At 38.7% G+C, this 21,572-nt stretch overlaps 1 protein-coding gene across 1 annotated transcript in view; it reads right to left on the bottom strand.

Moving 5' to 3' along the window:
* Positions 1-21,572, bottom strand: part of DNAH9 (dynein axonemal heavy chain 9) — a 529,624-nt gene that overhangs the window by 461,183 nt on the left and 46,869 nt on the right. The gene's annotated exons all lie outside the window — the stretch shown is intronic.

Genomic DNA, 21,572 nt, shown 5'->3' with positions numbered 1-21,572 from the left:
ACTCCCTAGCTACTGACAAGCACCCCCAGAAAGAATGGACTCAGATCTCTTCGGCATTTAGCAGATATCCCTGGGGCCCTGTGACTCCTCCAAGGAATGTCAATAGATAGGACCATCCCACTGAAGGATGACCTGGCAGACCCTTTCTGTCTAGTAGATATCCCTGGGGCTCCGTGACTTCACCAAGGAATGTCAATAAGATTATCCCACTTAAGGATAACCTATCAGAATCTTTTGATCTTTGTTCCTGTTCCCCCCACCCTGTGACCTGGCCTGTAGGTTCCAGGCGATAATTAACCTCTGTACCCATATGTCCTATAAAAGCCACACCTTCACCCCAACACGGGGCCATTTGATCTGGGTAACATACCCCTAATGGCCGTGGGCTAATAAATTCTCCATTTAAAACTTATACTCTGTGGCGTGTCTCACTCGCTTCTGGTACAACACTTTAGCCACACATCTGACCATGTCCATCCTCTAGTAATGTTTAGCACCTATTTATTTCCTCTGTATAAAATATAAACTCTTCTGTTTGGCTTTTAAAGCTCCAATTTGGCCCTGACCTACCTTTTTAGTTACATTATATATTATTATTCTCCCTACACTCTATGGTCCACCCAGGCTGACCTTCTTTCCTCACACATCTCTTATGCCTTTGCACTAGACATTCACCATACCAGAAATGCACTTCCTCCTCACCTCTGCCACACAGAATTAGCAACTGTCCACAACTACTACCTTCTCTATAAAGCCTTTCTTGATTCCCACAACTGTTAGTACCTTGTCCCCCTACTTTATTTGAATTCTCAGCCCTCAGGGGTGACTGCTCTCTACTGACATCTCTCAATTTGACCAGAGCACACCACACACTCAATCAATCCTCCTCCCCTCCCCACTTTCATGCACCCTCCCATTTTGTAATTTAGTTCCCCCCTCCCCCAAACAAACAAAAAACCATTGATACACTAGTAGATAGGGTGTGGTGAAGTTCTATTCATAGTGTCCCTCGCCTACCTCTCCACCATTGTCTCCATCAGACTTCCTCTTTTACTTTTTGTATACATTAAAAAGAAGCCTCTTATCTCTCTGTCACTCACTCCCTTGCCATCCTTAGCTGCTGCTGCATTTGTTCATCCCTCCTACATTTCTGTTGCCTGGGGTATTTGAGAAGCAAATAATTTCTTCAGGTCAGATTTCCTTCCTAAAAATGTTCTGAATGCCTCTTTATTATGGAACATTGATTTTTTTTTCATTTATGGTTTCATTATGGTTATCAGATTTTCAGCATGTCAATCTCAGTGGCAGCTTAAGCTTTGTTGCATTTTAGAATATATTATTCCATTCCCTCCTGAGTTTTCTGGTGGGTCCAGAATAGTCTTATGTTATTCAAATTTCCTTTCTTTTGTACTTGAAGGCCTTTCACCTAGTTGCTTATAGAATTTTTTGTTTGTGAATTGAATTGTTAAAATTTAACCACTTGGAGTGTCTCAGAGTTGGGTGCATAAGGTTTTTGTTTTTATTTCTTGAGGGTTTTCTTGGGGAAGAGATCTATGAATTCTTTCAATTAGTATTTCATTTTCTGTGTTCTGAAGTTCTGGGATGTTTTCTTGCATTTATGGTGTTCAAATTTTTTTGATGTATGTTCTTCAGGGAGACCTATAATCCTTGGGTTGTTTCTATGTATTCTGTCTTCAAAATCAGTATATTTTGCTTGAAAAGAGAGAATGTTTTCTTTCAGTATTATTTCTTGTTGTTTCTCTTCTAGATTGTTCTTCACTTCTGTGTATTTTCATTCCCAATTGATTGTTCTCTTTTTGTTTCCTTGGTGAGACATCTTCAAAGATTCAAGTTTTTCTATTCCACTGATTATTTCTACTGTGTACCCATATTCTCCTCTCACAATTCTCCGTCACTCAGAAACAGCATGGTATAGTTCCATGTTCTCCTTAAAAGCATCAATAGCCTCTGTAATATAAGGCATCAAATAATTTTCCTTTAGTTTGCAGTCTTTATTCATAGATACCTGAACTCACTTACTAGATCTGGAGATCTGCTGTTAATGCTTTCCATACTGGTTTGTCTGCTATGGTCTAGGTCTTTTAGTTTTCTTCCTCTGGAGATCTTTGTTGATTTAAGTCTTTTTCCCCTCATATTTTCCCTATTACTCACTTTCAGACTCCCTGACCCCTCTAATAGTGATTTCCTAGGGGGCTGGCTCTCAAAGTATCTTAGCCTCCTCCCATGGTAGGGAATTCATGGTTCACCAGTCTAGTTCTCTAACCCAAGTGAATAGGGGGATGATGGTGGAGATAATGGTCCCCAGCTGGCGGCTGAGATCTTTCCCTTGGGTTTCATGGAGTACTACATGCCACACATACGGTATCCTGTCCCCTTCCATTTGGTTCTCAGTTCTCTGGTCCAGCAGTACAGAGTAATACCATGTTGGTGCTATTAGAGTTTGGGGTGATTTCTGCCATATGAAGTTTGGATCTCCAAGAAGGGGGAAGTTCTGGGTATGAGCGTAAGCTCTATTTTAAGCCCAGACATGTGACTTGCCCTGTTCTCTCTGCTCCTCTGCTTTCCTGAGATCCTTTACAGAACAAAAAATGTTCTGCTGTGGTGCTAGTTATTGAGGCCTCCAAAAATTTCTGCAGTTTAGCACTTTGATCTCCATAGCATTAGAAAGGGCAGGGAGGAATAGAGATATGGGTTTGAGTTCTGTTGCAGGCCTGTGGGTCAGATTGTTTGTAAGGGGGAGGTGCAGTGAGCTTGAGTTAGGCTTAGCTCATGGGGTTTTTACCTTCTTTTGAGCTCCTGATATCCTAGACCATGGAGAAAGCTGAAGTTGCTTTACATTTGGCACATAATTTCTGTTTTGGAGAGGTCTAAGAGGTCATGAGGATTAGAGAAAACGTATAGTCCTCCCATCTTGTTGGTCATATGATCCAGCAGGTTTACTTTCCATAGTCAGAGAAGACAGATCAAAATAAAGACATTCATTGAAATGGTATAATAAATACAGTACTTACAAAACATCTCTCTCATAAAACAAAGGGGTGGGACATACAACATCATTGATAAGAACAGAAATACACAGACCTCACAAAGAGAAAGGCACGTAGTGGGGAATGCACACAGTAAAGGCGATACACATGTTTTCCTCAGCAGAACCCCAATGTCTTTTCTTGTGGTGTCTTCACACTGACTGCTCCCTCCAGGCAAAGCATTTCTGCTAGGCAGGATCATTTCACTTGACTCCCTGGGCTTATACCTCTAGACGACCCTGCAGTTGGATTTGATGAGGGCACAGTCTCTGGGAACCCCTTGAACCCTTGAACTCTCTTTGAATCTTCCTACTTGATCTAGCCTTGGCCTGAGGCTATAACCATTAGGCCCAAATGCCTACCTTGCCCAGTCCTCTATTGTTCAGCTGTTTCCCACCCTTAATCCTGTTTCCCATCCTTAATCCTGATCAAAATATCTATACCCTAGCTCTGTTACCCTAGCCCTTTATTGTCTATCATTTCCATCACCCCAGACCACCCCTCAATCCCTCCCACAATCTTTGTGTATATAATCTCCATTTTGCCTCCATGAAGTTGGTCAGATCCAATCTAGCTCAGATTGATCTGCCCCGCTTTCCTTACAGGCGTCGCAAGGGGTGGGATCTCTTGGGGCAGGCCTATTTGGCTAACTCTTAATAAACTTTATCTTTTCCCTTGGCTGAGAAAGCTTGAGTTGAATTCTTTCGGCAGGACCCGGTGTGTCGGTACTTTGGGGTGTTAAGCACCCCTCACCCCAAACCCTCATCGTTATGGTTCCCTGAACCGGGAAGAACTGCTAATCTCAAGTTCTTCTCCAGCCAAGACTGAAGGTATGTGAGCCTCCCCCTCTCCCAATCCCCCTCCTCGCTCTCCAAGCATTTTGGATGTGCTTCTCAGGCCTGACCTCAGCAGGTCTCAGTGGGTTGGACAGCTGTCCTGTTCAGCCTGACACTATCAGGTGGTTCTCGGTCCAGTGGTCCCAGTGGGTCAGACAGCCAGGCGGCTGTCCTGTTCAACCTGACACTATCAGGTGGTTCTTGGTCCAGTGGTCATGTCGGAGGCCATGAACCTAAGCATGGTTTCTGAGGCATGGAGGACATGGATGGATGCCCCATCCAGAAGCATGTGCCAGATCCTTTCAATTGTTTTAGCGCTGGGAATTTGGGAAAATTTCAGGTACCTTTTGTATATTTTGTTTTCTTGTTTTATTTTGTTTGTCTCCCGACAATTACTCCTAACTTCTCCTTTACTAAGGAGGAAGGAATTTCCAGCCGAAGGGACCCCTACTCAGGTTTTGGCCTCATGGCTTGCCTCTGCTGCAGGCCCTGCAACATCTATCACCATGGGCCCTACCCCCAAGGCAATCTCTACTCAGGTTCCAGCCTCGGGCCCTGCCCCCACGGCAATATCTCCTCCCCTAGCCCCTCTCTCTGAGGTAGCACCCACTTGGGTCTCTGGTGTGTCTTCCCCTCTGACCTCTACCCCTCCTCAGGTATCAACTGATTTTCTCCCTTGTCAGCCTGATCCCCTGGCCTTGCAGTCCAATTTAGTTCAGCCAGCACTACCCAGTCCCTACCTCACAAGAAGTGGGACTTCCTATATCCCTCCCCAAGCCTCAGTCTCCAGAGCAACTTCAAGGCTTTTTTACCCTGAGGGAAGTGCCTTCCTCCTCTATGGGATGATCAGGGTACACATTCCATTCTCCATTTCAGAGATCATTCAGGTTAAGGAGAAGCTGGGGAGATACTCAGAAGACCCCACTAAGTTTACTGAGGGTTTTAGGGATCTGTCCCTACAATTTGAAGGGGCAGCAATCCTTAGCATGTATTTCATTAATCAGTCTGCCCCAGATATTAGGAGGAAACTGCAGAAATTGGCCATGGGACCCCAAACACCTCAGGTCCAATTGCTGGAGACAGCCTTTGGAGTTTTCAACAATAGAGACCTGGCTGCAGCAGAGGAAAGAAAAATCAGGAAAAGGGCTAGAGACAGAGAACACGCTCTATTCTTGGCTGCTGCCATGGCCAGGAAAAGACCCAAGGAGCGCCCCTCCAGGGAGTCCCCTTGGAAGCCCATTGGCTTGGGCAGTGGGGAAACCTGCCTTTGATGCCATAAGGAGGGTCACTGGTCCAGGGAGTGCCCCTCTAGGGCGCCCCCCTGGAGGAAGCCCCCAGGATCCATGCCTCCAGGACTCTGCCCAGCATGTAACCAGGAGGGACATTGGAGGAAGGATTATCCCCGAGGTTGGAAAAGTGGTAGAGCCTCCTCCCAGTACCCTGTCCTCCAGTCTTCTCAAGGCCTGGAAGGAGAGGAAAGCCTGGCGCTTGGCAGTGCTCCCACTTTCTCCACCTCTCTCACAGAGCCCTGGGCGAAATTGAGGCTGAAGGTAAGGTTACCCACTTTATCACAGCTATGTTCTCTTGTTTTAACTAGTTGCTCTGGCCCTACATGCCCCTCGACCCATCAGGTCATGGGTATCAAGGATCTGTTGTTTGAACATTCCTTCTCTGGCCCTGCCTCATTGTTGGGAAGGGACCTGATGGTGAAATTGGGGAGCCAATTTTCTCTAGTTAAACCTCGCAGGTCTCTTTTCCCTCTGCTCACCAGACCTCCCCCAGAAGTGTGGGAGACAGTCAAGCCAGTTGTTTGAGATCAGAGAATTCCTGGCAAAGCTGCTCAGGCTACCCCTGTCCTTAGTCGCCTCAGAGAGTCTAATGTGTTCCCCAATTGCTGTCAATATCCAATTAAGCCCAAGGCTTGGGAGGGACTGCAACCATTAATTGGCACTCAAGGCCCTGACTCACTCCCTTTAGAGTGGAGCCCCTACCCAGCACAAGCTTTTGGGACTTTGAAAACTAAACTGACCACCACTCCAGCATTAGCTCTACCTAATCTAGAAAAACCTTTCACTCACTCTGCTGATGAAAGAACAGGACAGGCTTTGGGAATCCTAATCCAGTCCTTAGGATCTGACCCCTGTTTTCCAAAACAATTAGATTCTCTGGCTGCTACAGCCATTCCAATTGAGGAAGCTTCTAAGCCTCTAGCAGACCAGCCCCTAGAAGCTCTGACTTGCCAGAGCACCCTGGAAGCAGAGGGCCACCAGTGCCTGGCTAACCACAGGCTCACCAAACATCAAACCTTGCTCTTAGATACCCCCGACCTAATTTGGATGTGCTACACACTCGTGAACCCTGAAGCAGTGTGGTACACAGAACAAGTGGTTAGGGGAGCTAGGTATGAAATAGTTATCTTTAATTCCCTCTGGGGAAATTGTCTTTTCTCAGTACTCCTATACTGCCTGTTTGCTGCTTGTTTGCTTAACCTCTTTGCCAAGTTCATCTCCTCCAGGCTCCAAGCCATCAACTTCCAGATGACCGCTCAGACCAGGACCCATCCAGGCAGGGACAAACTCTATGCCCCTTGCCAGCAGGAAGCAATTTCAGAAGCTGAGACCTTCATCCCTGACCCCAAAAGAATTTGGGTCCCATTTGTTTGAGGGGGGAATGATGAGCGCACAGTCTCTGGGAACCCCTTGAACCCTTGAACTCTCCTTGAATCTTCCCACTTGATCTGGCCTTGGCCTGAGGCTATAACCATTAGGCCCAAATGCCTACCTTGATCCTCCCACTTGACCTGGCCTTGGCCTGAGGCTATAACCATTAGGCCCAAATGCCTACCTTGATCCTCCCACTTGACCTGGCCTTGGCCTGAGGCTATAACCATTAGGTCCAAATGCCTACCTTGCCCAGTCCTCTATTGTCCAGCTGTTTCCCATCCTTAATCCTGATCAAAATATCTATACCCTAGCTCTGTTACCCTAGCCCTTTATTGTCTGTCATTTCCATCACCCCAGACCACCCCTCAATCCCTCCCACAATCTTTGTGTATATAATCTCCATTTTGCCTCCATGAAGTTGGTCAGATCCAATCTAGCTCAGATTGATCTGCCCCGCTTTCCTTACAGGCGTCGCAAGGGGTGGGATCTCTTGGGGCAGGCCTATTTGGCTAACTCTTAATAAACTTTATCTTTTCCCTTGGCTGAGAAAGCTTGAGTTGAATTCTTTCGGCAGGACCCGGTGTGTCGGTACTTTGGGGTGTTGAGCATCCCTCACCCCAAACCCTCATCAGATTCACTGGACCTGTTCTCTCCTAGGCAAAACACTTCCTAATGGGCAAGTTGAAAGATGCCATTTCTATTTGGGGAAGGAGGAGAGAGAAATCTCCTTTCACCCTTGCTACATTCTGAAAAAGGTACAAGGAAAAAGTTGAAGAGTAATTCCCTTAAAAAATTGTTCTTCCTTCATACCTGGCTTTCTTCTCAGCTGCCGCATGACTTTCTTGATTGACTGAGATGACTTCCTTAGAGACTGCAGTGCTAGCTATGATGAGGTTTGGGGTTGAGGGGTGGACTAACTGGCTTTTTAAAAGCCAACAGAATTGTGGCTGGTTCTTTTGCCAGACAATAGCTAAACATCTTATAAATTCAACAAGTTGAAGAAGGTACTTTGTCATATTTTCTATTAGAGAAATAAAAGTGTCAGCACTACTTTACACTTATTGAAATTTGTGAATGGGCTCATTCATAGTTTTGTACTTTTTACAAGGCCACTCATGGTATGAACTACTCTAGATCTCATAATCTTTACAAGGTCCAGAATGACTCAAAATATGAAAGTGGTACATTTTTTATAAGGTAATAATACAAGACTGATGGGGCTTAGACTGTGGGAACCCCCTTGAATCCCACCTTGAATCTTCCCACTTGATCTGGCTTTTCATGCCCAAATAGCCTAGCCCAGCCTTCCATTATCTGGTCACCTTTTTCCTTCTGGCTCTTTCCCACCCTCAATCATATCAAAATATTTATACCCTAGCTCTGTTACCCTAGCCCTCTATTGTTCCTCATCTTCAGGTAGCCTTCAGCTATTTCCCACCCTGGAGTCTGACCTCACCCCAGTCACCCTAGTCCTCCCCAAACCCCTCCTTCCCAGGCTACTGGACCACTCTAGATCCCTCCCACAATCTTTCTGTATATAAGCTCCATCTTGACTCCATGAAGGCACCCAGATTCAATCTAGCTCAGCTTGATCTGCCCCCTGGCATAAGCTGCACAAATACTGAGGCTCCCTAAGAGTCTACCCGATATGGCGAATCTTTAATAAACTCTGTTTTTCTTTGGCTGAGAAGGCTTGAGTCGAATTCATTTGGAAGGACTTGGCATGTTGGTATTCTGGGGTCTCGAGCACCCCTCAACTCCAAACCTCAACAAGACCAGGCCAAGTCTGGAAGGAAGGTAATGCCTTAATACCTTATTTTCTCTGTAACCTCTCCCTTACATTCTGCAATCTCATGAAGTGAGCTAAGGGGACCCTACTCATTAGAAGCCACTAATTAACTCTACTTACATACACTTTTTCATGATATTTTTTTCTTCAAGACCCATAATCCTTAGCTTTGTCTCTTCACATCCTCTCTTCATGTCCTGTCATGTTTTGTAGAGCTCTAGTATCCTTCCAATTTTGCTGTTTTATTTTGTTGCTTTAATTTTCCTTCTGCTTCTGCAGGATTGTATTCTAATTATTTTTTCAGAGAATCCATTGTTGTGGAGAGTCTTTGTCTTTGTTTTAAATTCTCTACTTTCTTGTTAAATTTGATGATTCTTCCTTATGAGCTCTAAATTTCTATCCTTTTTTCTTAATACTTTCACTTCTTTTTTTCTGCTTTTCTGAATGATTTTGGAGCTTTTTAAATTGGCTTACTATCAGGGAGATGCAGAGCCTTTTGTAATATTTGCACCTTAGGAAATTTTGACTCAAATTTCTTTGTTCTAATATTCTTATTCACTAAGATCTTTCTTTTCTTTGAATGTGTGTTGATTTGCCTCCTCAGTCAACTTTCATCTTTATTGGTCACTGTACTATTTATAATGTTCTTGATGTAAACATGCTTCTTATCATCACTGCTTTCCTATGAGTGCTATCAAACCACTGGTTTGAATGAGAGGTAAGGGTGACCATTTGGGACATACGGCAAGAAGACCTGGAGAAATGGCTGTCGCCAGACCTATTCACCACTTTTCCCAGTCCACTTTTCTGGGCTCAATCCTCCTCTCTACATCTGACTTACTTCAGTACCCTAGAGTAACGAGGGGTGGAGGAAGGGAGGGACATGCAGGGAAAAGGATGGTGCTGTTCATGATGGACTAGACTGGAAGAGGGTTTGTCAGAACATCACCGATAGAAAACAGAAAATTTTGCAAATACTTTCCTCCTACCTTTCTCTGACTCTGCCTATTTCCTCCTGTACAGGATTAAATGAAAGGCAGATTACGTACAGTGGATACAGAATTGACCTCAGAGTCTAGAAGGCATGTGTGCCAGTCTAACCTCTGACCAGTGACCATGACCCTGGATGAATCACTCAACCTCTCAGTGCCCCAGGAAGCTCTAAGATTGTAAGGTGCAGAGCAGGATCTGGTCTGTATTGGTAAGGGGAGTTTCTCATGAAATTACATTTCTCTTCAAAAGGAGACAAGTTTAAATGGTTATAACCAGCAACACATTTCTGACTCCCTTCCTCCCTCCCTCCTTTACAATATTCTCCTCTAGGTTCTGTATTCCTTTCTTTTGCAATTTAATCACTTTCTTCCTCTTAAACCTCCAAGCTAGTTTGATTATTAGCCTCAACCCATGCCAGGAGTGGGACCCCATCCATTCACCACCACAGTACTGCCAAGGGGTTAACTCCAAAAACCACTGCCTAAAACCGCAGGGACACTGAGGTACATGGGACTCCTCAGGTCATCATAACCACCAGCTATGAAAGTAGATGGCATGGGAAGCAGTTGCCATTAGACCAAGAAGCTAATGACCAGGTTTTCCATTATCTTTTCCTTTAAAAATTATCTTGTGATTGGTTCTCTGTCTTTATTTTGTTGTCACTATTATTTGATCTTGGGATAATTTTCTTGTATGTGTGTGTGCACATGTGTGTGTGTGTGTGTGTGTGTGTGTGTGTGTGTGTGGTGTATATGTACATGCATATACATGGATGCTGTGGGGTAGAACTATTCGAGGCTGATGCCAGAGTCATTGCCATGTTATCACACAAAATGCCACTGTCAGAGATGTAATATGGGACTGAATGGGCTACTGCCTGAGCTAATGTGGTATTACTTCTGTTCTTATGACAGGTTATTAAATATTCAGTGGAGGATAGTTAAATTTGTTGTGCAACTCATGTGGTGAGGAAGTAAAACTGCAAATGATGGCAAGCCTTTCATATTGTAGCCATATCGTCAAACCATAGAACAAACAGACCAACATAATGAATTCTGAAAAATTTATGTTAAAGGCCAGTATCAGTCAAGCATTTGCTGATGAAAATCTTCAAAGGTCATTTGCAAGAATATTTTCTTTACATTTTTCTGCTATTGACCTTATGAATATAATGAGTTTCCATATAGCCATGTGGTCCAGAGGAGCTAAAAGAAAAAGACCCAATTAGACTAAAAATGAAAGGGAATATAGTAGCTCCAAATTGTGAAAAGAGCAAAAGAAAACAATGTACATATGAGGTCAGCTTATTGCTTTGCTCCCTGGTAATCACTTTTCACAAAAGCTCAGCAGGAAATCATTTTTCCCAAGTCAAACACAACTTCAGAGCAATTGTGTAATGAATGAAATGGGAGCTTATTCAAAGCTGCTTACTGCATTGTGTAGAGATGTGGGTAGGAGTAAGAATTTAAGCTATAAGCAGTAGATCAGCAGATTTTATAATACTATTGCTAAAAATGTAAGCTGTGTTTTAGTGGGATAGAAGTGTACAGAAAGCAATAAAAAGATAAACTTGTATTTTCCTCCCCAAAATTAACCTATTCATTCAAATTAACACAATAAACATAATCTTATTCACAAACAAGAGCATCCTGAGGAGTTCACCATACTTTACACTGGACATCATTCCTATATCTTGCAAACCATCTTACAAGCATTCATTTCCCAATTTTATGCCTCAGAGATTTTAGTGAGGACATGTCTCCATATTTTATGTTACACTTGATATAACAATCAGAGGATTACAGAAGTTGTCTGATTTTTCAAATTATTTCATATGATGTTAGAATATACATGGAATTCACTGGGTTGGAGAATACTTAAGGTAGTATTTTGCTCTCCTAGATCTAACACTTTTTCACGGTAGATAGCATAGCTGTGTAGGATCTTGCACCCTTATAAATTGACTGATGGTACAGCTGTTAACTATTCTATAGCATTTTATTTCTGAATGCCTGCCTACTCCCTTCTCATACCTTCATTAGAATGTACTTAATTTGCATGTACACTATTCTCTTAAAAATGTGTAGAGATGAGAAATTAGTCATATGGTGTTGGTAGCTATTGATGGCATCTTAATTGTATTTTTTCCAGCATTAATACGATCAGTGCTTTTTTTTCCCCAAATGTTCAGTATCTTTCCCTTTTTCATATATCCTCAACACCAAAAATTGTGCCCATAGAACAAACCTCTGCTGTGTACAATTGAATTAGTTTAGCTAAACTAACATTTTCCCCCCACGGTGTAGCAATATGGGACTGAGTCCAAATGTGGTACACCACCCAACAGTCCTTTGTGGTGAAAACTAAGAAAAATCTTTGCAGATCTTTCCCGGCCTTTGAAAGGCCTAAATGGCCTCTGAAAGATTGCTTAGTTGGATCTCTTGACAAACCTTTCTTAAACTTGAACTTCCTATTCCATCCTATTCCATTTTCTATTTCTCACTGCTCATAACCTTCTATTATCCTCTGTCTAAGATTTTACAAATGAGTTTTTCTTTTTCTTTTTTTTTTTTTGCAGGGGAGAATGCAGGGCAATTGGGGTCAAGTGACTTGCCCAGGGTCACACAGCTAGTAGTGTGTCAAGTGTCTGAGGTTGAATTTGACCTCGGGTCCTCCTGACTCCAGGGCTGGTACTCTACTCACTGCGCCACCTAGCTGCCCTGATTGAGTTTATTTTCTTCACTAGTATTATCATTGACTGCCATCTCTGTTTGAAAAGTAAGACAAGTGTTTGCTGATTAGGAGATGTTTTAAGCTCTTTTGGCATCATTGATATGGCAATTGATTTATTATATCAAAATTTTATATGTGTGTGTAATTTAAAAAATGGATCCAGAGATCCATTCATTATTTAGAATAAAAATATTTATGGAGAGTCAAAGAAAAAAAAATTAAAACAACAAAAATTTCCACAAGAAGAATAAGTGCAGTATCCAACCACCTGAGATTAAGTTTTTCCTTTAAGGAAAACTTATATCTCTAAACACTTTCCGACAGTAAGAGAAAGAAATAAAAGATCTATTAATTGGGCATACAACTAGGAGAAGGAAATAAAGAAAACTATCAAAGATATTTTGCCTAATTATTTGTCCAAAAAACTGAGAATGTAGATGAAGTGAGTCAATATTTATAAAAATATAAAATACCCTGGTTAACAGAATAAGAAACAGATTAATTCAATAACCTAATTTCAAAAAATAAATAAACTCAAAGAGGAAAAAATGAATATCACAGATGGATTTATAAGTAAATTCAAGTGAATTATATCAAACATTCAAAGATGTTACACAAACTGGTTGCAAAAATAGGAAAAAAGAAGTAATCCTACTAATTCTAATATAAACAAAGCCTTAATACCTAGAACAGTAACAAAACAGAAAGTACAACAACACAAAAATATTAAATAAAATGTTACCAAAGAAATTACAACAACATTAAAAATATACTATGACCAGGTTAGATTTATAGCAGGGTTGCATAGTTGATTCAATATGAGGAAATATGTCAACATAATAGATGATATTGATAAAAACAATAATAAAAATCACAATTACAAGCATACTTTGGAGATATTGTGCATTCAGTTACAGACTACTACAATAAAGCAAATATCTCAATAAAATGAGTCACATGAATTTTCTTGCTTTCCGGTGCATATAAAAGTTATGTTTATGCTATACTGTAGTCTATTAGTGCGCAATAGTATTATGTCTTAAAAAATGTATGTACCCTAATTTAAAAATTTTTTTATTGCAAAGAAAAGTGCTAAACATGAACTGAAGCTTCAGCAAGTCATAATCTTTTTGCTGGTAGAGTGATCAGGGTGGTGGTTGCTGAAGGCTGGGGTGGCTGTGACAATTTCTTAAAATAAGGCAACAACGAATCCTCTCTTCACTTCAACATTTTTAGAGGCCATTGTAGGATTATTAACTGGCCTAATTTCAATATTGTGTCTCAAAGGATAGGGAGGGCGGAGGAGATGGAGAGAGAGATGGGGAATGACTGGTCCATGTGGCAATCAGAACACACCATCTTATGGGTGCAGTTTGTACAATAGTAACATCAAAGATAGAATAATAATAATAAAAATATTTGAAATGTTGCAGGAATTATCAAAATGTGACACAGACATGAAATAAGCACATGTTCTACAAAGTACAATAAAATGAAGCACAAAAACTCAAGGCATGCCTGTATATCAATAGAAACAGAAAAACATGACAAAATCAAAATTGTTTCTATTAAAAACAATAGAAGCACAGGAATGAAATTTTCCATAATATGCTAGATGGTAAACCAAGAACCCACAAATGTAATGGACAAAGGCTACAGGCCAGGGGTGTGGAACCTGTGGCCTTGAGTCCACATGTGGCCTTCTAGGTGCTTGGATACAGCCTTCTGACTGAGTCCAAGTTTTATAGAATAACTCCTTTTTATTAAGGGGATTTGTTCTGTGAAGTTTGGATTCAGTCAAAGGGCAGCACTTGAGGCCCTAGAGGACCACATGTGAGGGCCACATGTGACCTTGAGGCCGCAGGTTTCCCACCACTGCTACAGGGTTTTAATAGGATCAGCAAGGATGCAGTAAAATAAGGATGTCCATGATCACCACTATTATATTGTTACAGAAATATCAGCTATAGCAATAAGAGAAGAAAAATTAATTTAGGGAATAAGTACAGGAAACAAAACTATTTTGCTTTTTTGTGATTATCTAGAAAACTATAATAAACTAAAACCTAATTGAAACAATAACTTCAACAGAATGGCAACATATAAAAATAAACTTAGATAAACTGTAAACATTTCTATATTACCAATAAAACCCAACAGGAAGAAATAAGAGAAATTTAATTTAAAATAACTATATATATAGCAGAATGTATAAAATATTTAAGCACCTACCTATCAAAACATAAAAGAATTATATGAATCTAAGTAAGAAACAAATCTTACAGAAACACAGACCTAAAAAACTGGAGAACTGTTAATTGCTCATGGTTAGGCCTTACCATAAAAATGACAATATCTAAATTAATTTCCTGATTCAATGCCAATCAAACTAACAAAGAACTGGTTTAGGGAGCTAAAAAAAATCATCTAGAGCACAGGTTCACAAACTTATTTGGACTACTCCCCTCTTTTCAAAAAAAATTGCTAAACGCCCCCCTGGAAATCTACTTTTTTTAACCCTTTAATGGTTTTTTTTTTAAAAAATTTGTGTCATTTCAAAAATACATAAATTTTTAAAAAAGACATTTACATTAAATTTGTGGGTTTTTTTTCCTGCATTGAAATTTTGATGACACAATATTGCATCATGTAACTGTATCATATTGTAAGCAAGTCATTACATGCACTTATTCCTGCCAATGCATGGTGGACTTCCCAACAGTGTATGACAGGCTTGTCTGCCAGCACTTGCTTGTTAAGACCTATTGGTGGACTTGACCATTGATGGGTTATAACTTGTATTTTGTGTGTTTATTTGAAAATAATTTAATCACTATGACTTTAACTCTGTTACACAACAGATGAAACATATAAGAATGGTTTTTCAAAATTTTCTTCTCTTTCCTTATGCTTCCGCTGTCCCCTTCATTTTTGTTCAATGCCCCCCAACTGCACCCAAGGCTACTACCACTTACCCCATCATTTGAGGGTCCCCCAAGGGGTGGGACCCCATGGGGAACCCATGAATTCTAGAGGAATAAATGCTAAGAGGAAGTTAAAAAAAAAGAGTGGGAAGGGAACCAAATAGCACCACATCTTAAACTATAATGCAAAGAAGCAATCATCAAAACTATTTGGTACTGGCTTTAAAAAAAGTGTATTAGTGGAATAGATTAGAGAGATTAGAAATACAATACATGTAAGCAAAAATAGCTATATATTCATAAATACAAAGACCCCAACTACTATGATTAAAAATTATTTTAAACTGCTGGAGAAGATGGAAAACATTCTGGCCAAAATTAAGATTAGATCAATATTGTACATCTTATGGCAAGGTAAACTCCAGAGGTATAAATAATCTAGATATAAAAATTCACATCTAAAATCAGAAAAGCAAAAAATGAAATACATTTCTAAACTATGGAAAGGAGAAGATTTCAACACAGACAACAGATCAACAGAATCATGGAAAATAAAATGGACCATTCTGATTACATAAAATTAATTTTTTTTTGTGAAAATAAAACCAAAACATTTAAAATTAGTAGGGAAAGTTAAACATGAAAAAAAAAAGAATCTTTGCAAAAAGTTTCTCTGATTAAATCTGATATTCAGGATATAAAAGGAACTGATTCAAATATATAGGAGTAACAACTATTCTTCAACAGGTAATGATCAAAGGATATAAAGTTTTCAACAAAAGAGATTTCAACAGCCTTGTGAAAAAATGTTCCAACTATCTAATAATTAGAAAACTGCAAATTTGAAAAAAAAAACTTTGCAAATCCACCTCCCACCTATTAGATTGGTTAAAAATGATTGAAAAAGAAAATGACAAAGGGAATGCAGTAAACACGCCAATGCACTAAAGGGGCTATAAATTAGTTCAACCATTCTGGAAAGCAATTATGTATGTTTTCTGCTCAAGCAGGGGAAAAAAGGTCGTTAAACTTTGATGCATCAATAATATTAGCAGAAATATATCTCAAAGAGATTTTTTTAAAGGTAAAGGGCAAAATGATTTAGGGCAGATTTTTTTTTTAATTTAGGGTTTGTTTGGATTTTTTGGCTGTAAAAAAATCCATCCTCTCTCACCCACATTGGAGTAAAAAAGAAAAACCACCTAGTGTAACAAATATGCACAGTCAACAAAAACAAATCCCTATATTGACCATGTCTGAACATGTAGCTCTAAACATGAAAACTGAGTCATCTTTTTGTTTAGAGGTGGATAGAATGTTTCACCTATTATGTCCTTTAGAATCATGGTTGGTCATCCATTGATCAAAAATCTTATGTGTTTCAAAGTCATTTGTCTTTAAAGTGTTGTACAAACTATTTGACTGGTTTGGATCACTTCATCCATTATCAGTTCAGACAAGTCTTACCAGAGTAGTATTCCATTACATTCATATACCATAATTTGTTCAGCCATTTCCCAAATGATAGGCATCCCCACAGTTTCCAGTTCTTTGGGACCACAAAAAAAAGCTGCTATAAATATTTTTGTACTTACAGGTCCTTTTCTACTTTCTTTGACCTCTTTCTAATATAGACCTAGTAGTAGTATCACTGCATTGAAGTGTACACACAATTTTTTAATTTTAGGTGCCTAGTTTTAAATTGTTTTGCAGAATGAATTCACAACTTCACCAACAATGCATTGATATGCCTGTTTTTCTTTAGCCTCTCCAACATTTATAATTTTCCTTTTGAATTTTTCTCCATAAAAACTGCTTGTTCATATCTTTTGGTTAGTTGTCAATTGGGGATCTCTCTTATTCTTATAAATTTAAATCCTTACACATCTTGAAAATGAGATTGTTATCAGAGAATCCTGCTGCAAAGAATTTTCCCTAGTTAGTTCGTCCCATTTTCCCTAGTTAGTCTGCATTAGTTTTGTTTGTGCAAAAGCTTTTTAACTTTATGTAATCAGAACAGTTATTTTATATTCTGTGATTTTGTCTTTACATTGTTTGACCATGAATTCCTTCCCTATCCATAGATATGGATGTTTCCCCTTGCTCTTCTAAGTTGTCATTACCTCTAAAAAGGGATAATTTTGTTTCCCATTTGCCTCTGCTTATTCCCTTGATTTTTTTCTTGTCTCGTTGCTAAAGCTAACACTTTTAAAAAATATATCAAATAATAGTGGTGATTATGGACATCCTTGTTTTATTCCTGGACTTAATAGAAAAATTATCTAATTCATCTCCATTACATAAAATTCTAACTCTTAATGTTAAACAGATACTATTTATCCAAATGAAGAAATATCTACTTATTCCTGTGTATTGTGAAAATTTTTAAAAGGAATGGGTTCTGTATCTTAAAAGTCTTTTCTGTATCTGTTATTCTGTATCTTGTTATTGATATGGTCTAGTATATTGACAGTTTTCATAATATTGAACCAATTCTGCATTCCTTATGTATATCTAACCCAGTCATCATGTAATCCTTGTGATATGTTGCTGCAGTTTCCCTTTTTTTAAAAAAATTTCTACATCAATGGTCATTAGGGATATTGATCTATAGTTTTGTTTCTCTGCTTTGGTTCTCAGGTTTATATTTGTACAAAAGAAGGAATTTTTGTACTTTATTCTAATTTTTCAAGTTATTTATGTAATATTGGAATAAATTATTGGTTGAATATTTTGTAGAATTTGCTTATAGTCTTAGGGTTTTTTCCTTTGGGACCTCATTAATGGATTGTTCAATTTCTCTTTTAAAGACTGGATTACTTAAATCTTTGTTTCTTGTTCTGTTGATCTGAGATTTGTTTTTACTTTTGGAAATATTAATTCATTTAATTTAATTCATCAGGTTTATTAGAATGTAATTGAATAAAACAGGTTTTAATAATTTCATTCATTTCTTCATTTGTCATGAATTGTTCATTTACATTTTTGATATTCAATTTTATTTTCTTTAAAAAAGTCAAAATAGCTAATGGTTTTTTCAATTTTATTCTGCACAAAAAAGCTAGATTTATTTATTAACTCAATGCAGTTTTTGCTTTGTTTTCAATTTTGGAATTTTTTTCTTAGAAATTTTATTTTGGTGTTTAATTAGATTTTATAAAGTTGTTGGTTTTCTGGGGGTTATTTTAGTTTCATGTCCAATCTGTTTATTGCCCTGCACTCTGAAAGTATTAATGCATATACAATGTTCCCCAAGAATTGCTTTCACTATATTCCAAAAATGTTGGTATGTTGTCTCATTATTGTCCTTATCAATAATGAAATTATCTAACATTTCTATGATTTATTCTCTGACCCACCAATGTATTAGGACTGTCTCCCATTAAATTCTAATAATTTCTCTAGTGGCCCTTTACTAAACGTTTATTGCACTGTGGTATGTAAAAGAAGTGTTTAATATTTCTTTTCTCCATTTGTTTCTGAAGTTTTTGTGCTCTAATAATATAGTTAAATTTCATAAATGTAGCATGCACAACTGAGTAATATACATAATCCATAAGTTCTTTTCTGTTAATTTTTTTGTTAGATTTATGTCAGGACAGGGTATACTGAGGTTGACGAATATTATATTTTACTTTTTATGTTTTACAATTTTATATATTTATATAAAGTATTCTATTTTACAATATTTTAATTTCTCTGTAATAGCTTTTTCTTTTCATCTTGTCTTTTTTCTTTTAATTTAGCATTTAGATATTATAGATTCAATGCATATGTTAAGTATTGATAATTCATTTTCTATGGTATCTTTTAGCATGATGTAGTTCCCCTATTTGTCTCTTTTAATCGAGTTTATTTTTAGTGTTGCCTTCTCTGATATCATGGTTACCTGTCCTGCCTTTTACACTTCAGTTAAAATGAATTTTTTTGCCCCTACCCTTTATTTTGACTCTATGTGAGTCTTTGTTTCAAGTGTATTTCTTACATACAATGTATTATTGCATTCTGCTTTTGGATCCATTTTGTGAATCTTTTCCAAATTTGATGTGATGTTATTCCATTTACAGCCAGTTGTGGTCATTAATTGTACATTTTCCTTTATCCTATTACATTTTTTTCCTTCCTTTTCTTCCTACTCCTACTTTACAAAGATGAATAGAGTGGTGAATGAGAAGGACTTTGTTCAGTAATGATGCTCTATGCTTGATGGAATACACTTCTTCATTGATACTCTCTTTCCCTCACCTATACCCCAATCACAAATTCTTACTCTCCTTTTTAAAAAGCTTTCTTGTAATTTTTCATGTGACTTGTCCCTGAATGTACCCTGTCTTTTACTCCCCAACTCTCTTCTCTCTCCATCTCCCAATTCATTCTACTTCCTTGTTGAGTGAAACATATTTCTTTACCGAACTCTGTGCGCATTCTGACTCCCTCTGATCAGTTCAGGTGAAAGTAAGGTAAAAGTGTTACCCACTCAGCCTACCTCTTCCCCTTTGCTTAAGTTAATCCTTCTACTTGAATACCCCAGTTGTGTAAGATAAGTTTCCCCCCATATTTTCTTTTTCTTCCCCAAGCGTATTCCTTTCCCTTCACTTCCCCTTCTTTTTCTTTTAAGATCATCACAATATGACAAAACTACACTCAGGGCCTCTGTATTATTTAACTGCCTCTATGATGTCTTCTATTGATATTAGGGTCCTGAGGGAACACGTAATTTCTCTGACTTAGTATAAAAACACTTCATCTTTATTGAGTCCCTTCCAGATGCTTGCTTGTATTTGCCTTTTAATTGTTCTCCTGACTCCCATTCTTTTGTGTTTCAAAGTTTCTATTCAGCTTTGGTCTTTACATTAGGAATCCTCAAGTACTCTATTTAATTAAAGGACTTCCCCTGCCCTCATTATTATACTCACTTTTTCTGAGTACATTAATTTTGATTTCAAGATGGTATTTTTTGCCTTTTGTAATATTGTTTGGCAAGATAACATCTTCTGATAATGGTGGCTCTTAAGGCTTAAGTGGTCTTGACTATAATTCTTTAAGTATTTAAATTCTTTCTGGCTGCTTGCAGTACATTGTCTTTGATTTGGAAGTTCTCCATTTTGGTTATGACATTCCTAGGAGTTTTGATCATGGGATTTTATTCAAGAAGTGATTGATGGATTCTTCCTATTTTCACTTTGTCCTCTGGACCCAAGAGATCTGGGCAGTTTTCTTTGATGAAAGGTCCAGGCTCCCTTTTTTGTCATGGCTTTCAGAGAGCTGAATTATTTTTCTATTCTCTCTCCTTAATTTGATTTCTAGAGAAGGTTTTTAAAATATAATATTATCTATATTTTCTTCCATTCTGTCTTTTGACTTTTTAAATAGTTCTTATTGTCTCATGGAGTCATTAACTTCTGTTTGGTACATTTATAAATTTTTTTTAAGTCTGTTGTTTAGATAAGATCTTGAACCTTCTGGGTTATGCTGTTAGTTCTCCTATCAAGTCTTTCTTTCATAACTCTCATTTCTTTTCCAATGCTTTCCTTTAATGCTCATGTTTCACTCATAAAGTAATTTTAAAATTAAAAACAAATATTGCTCATTTCTTCCAGGAAATCTAGTAGAACATTTTTCTAAGCTGTGTTTCCCTTTGAAACTTTGCTTGTGGGTGTTTGGGAGTCATTTTCTTCTTCCAGAGTTGTGTCTTCGGCATTCCTATCACCATACTAGTTTAAAAAAATTGTTTTTTGTTTACTCATTCATCTATCCTTACTGCCTGAATATTTTGTTTTAGGACCCAGCTCTGAAATTCTCAAAGGCTTTGTTTGGTCTTCTCATGGGTCTTGCTGCTATTTTCTCTAGGTATTGATTGTTGCGTTCTTCATGTATTTTAGGGGCAGCTCAGATGGTGGACCTGAAAGCCTTAAGTGTCTCCAAAGCTGTCTGATATGGGGCAAAACCTGGTCACTGCCATTCTGGTCCAATCTTGGCAAGTCCTGACATGAGTTGGGGTCTGGGCAATCACTTTGGGCTTCCTCCTTGTTGGTGTTCTAGTAGACTACTGCTAGCCTTAACCACCCTTATGCAGTTGAATAGTACTACAGGTTCAGCAAATGTGCAGATTCCCCTTGGCCTGAGGTCTCTTAGATAGTTATTTAGCAGTAGACTTAAGTCTGCCTAGGGGCTGGATACAAGACTGTGCTCTAATATCAAAGCCACAGAGCTGCTGTCTATTTATGTTCCTGCTCATTTCCCAGAAAACAGCCTTACACCTATGCTTGCTCATTGCCCTGGTTCACTACCTGTAGGTACAAGTAACCTCCTCAGTCTACACTGGATCTGCAGCTTAGCTCTAGGGTGTGAGTGATAGAATTGACAGTTCCCATCTGTTCTTGCTCCTTTTAGAGCATCAGGCCTCTCTGTGGCAGATCTGGAGCTTCTTATTACCCTAATGCACAGTCTCATATCAGTACAGTTCCTCCACTATAAAGTAAGGCACAGCATCTTCTTGATAGACATATTTTCCTTTCAGTTCCTGATTAGAACTCACTCTGGTGCACCCCTAGGTCTTTATGGAGTAGTGGTAGTAGGGAGCTGAG

The sequence above is a fragment of the Trichosurus vulpecula genome, chromosome 4 (genome assembly GCF_011100635.1).
Source record: "Trichosurus vulpecula isolate mTriVul1 chromosome 4, mTriVul1.pri, whole genome shotgun sequence".
Classification (NCBI taxonomy): domain Eukaryota; kingdom Metazoa; phylum Chordata; class Mammalia; order Diprotodontia; family Phalangeridae; genus Trichosurus; species Trichosurus vulpecula.
The sequence above is the reverse complement of the archived record's forward strand: the minus strand, read 5'-3'. Positions and strand labels throughout refer to the sequence as shown.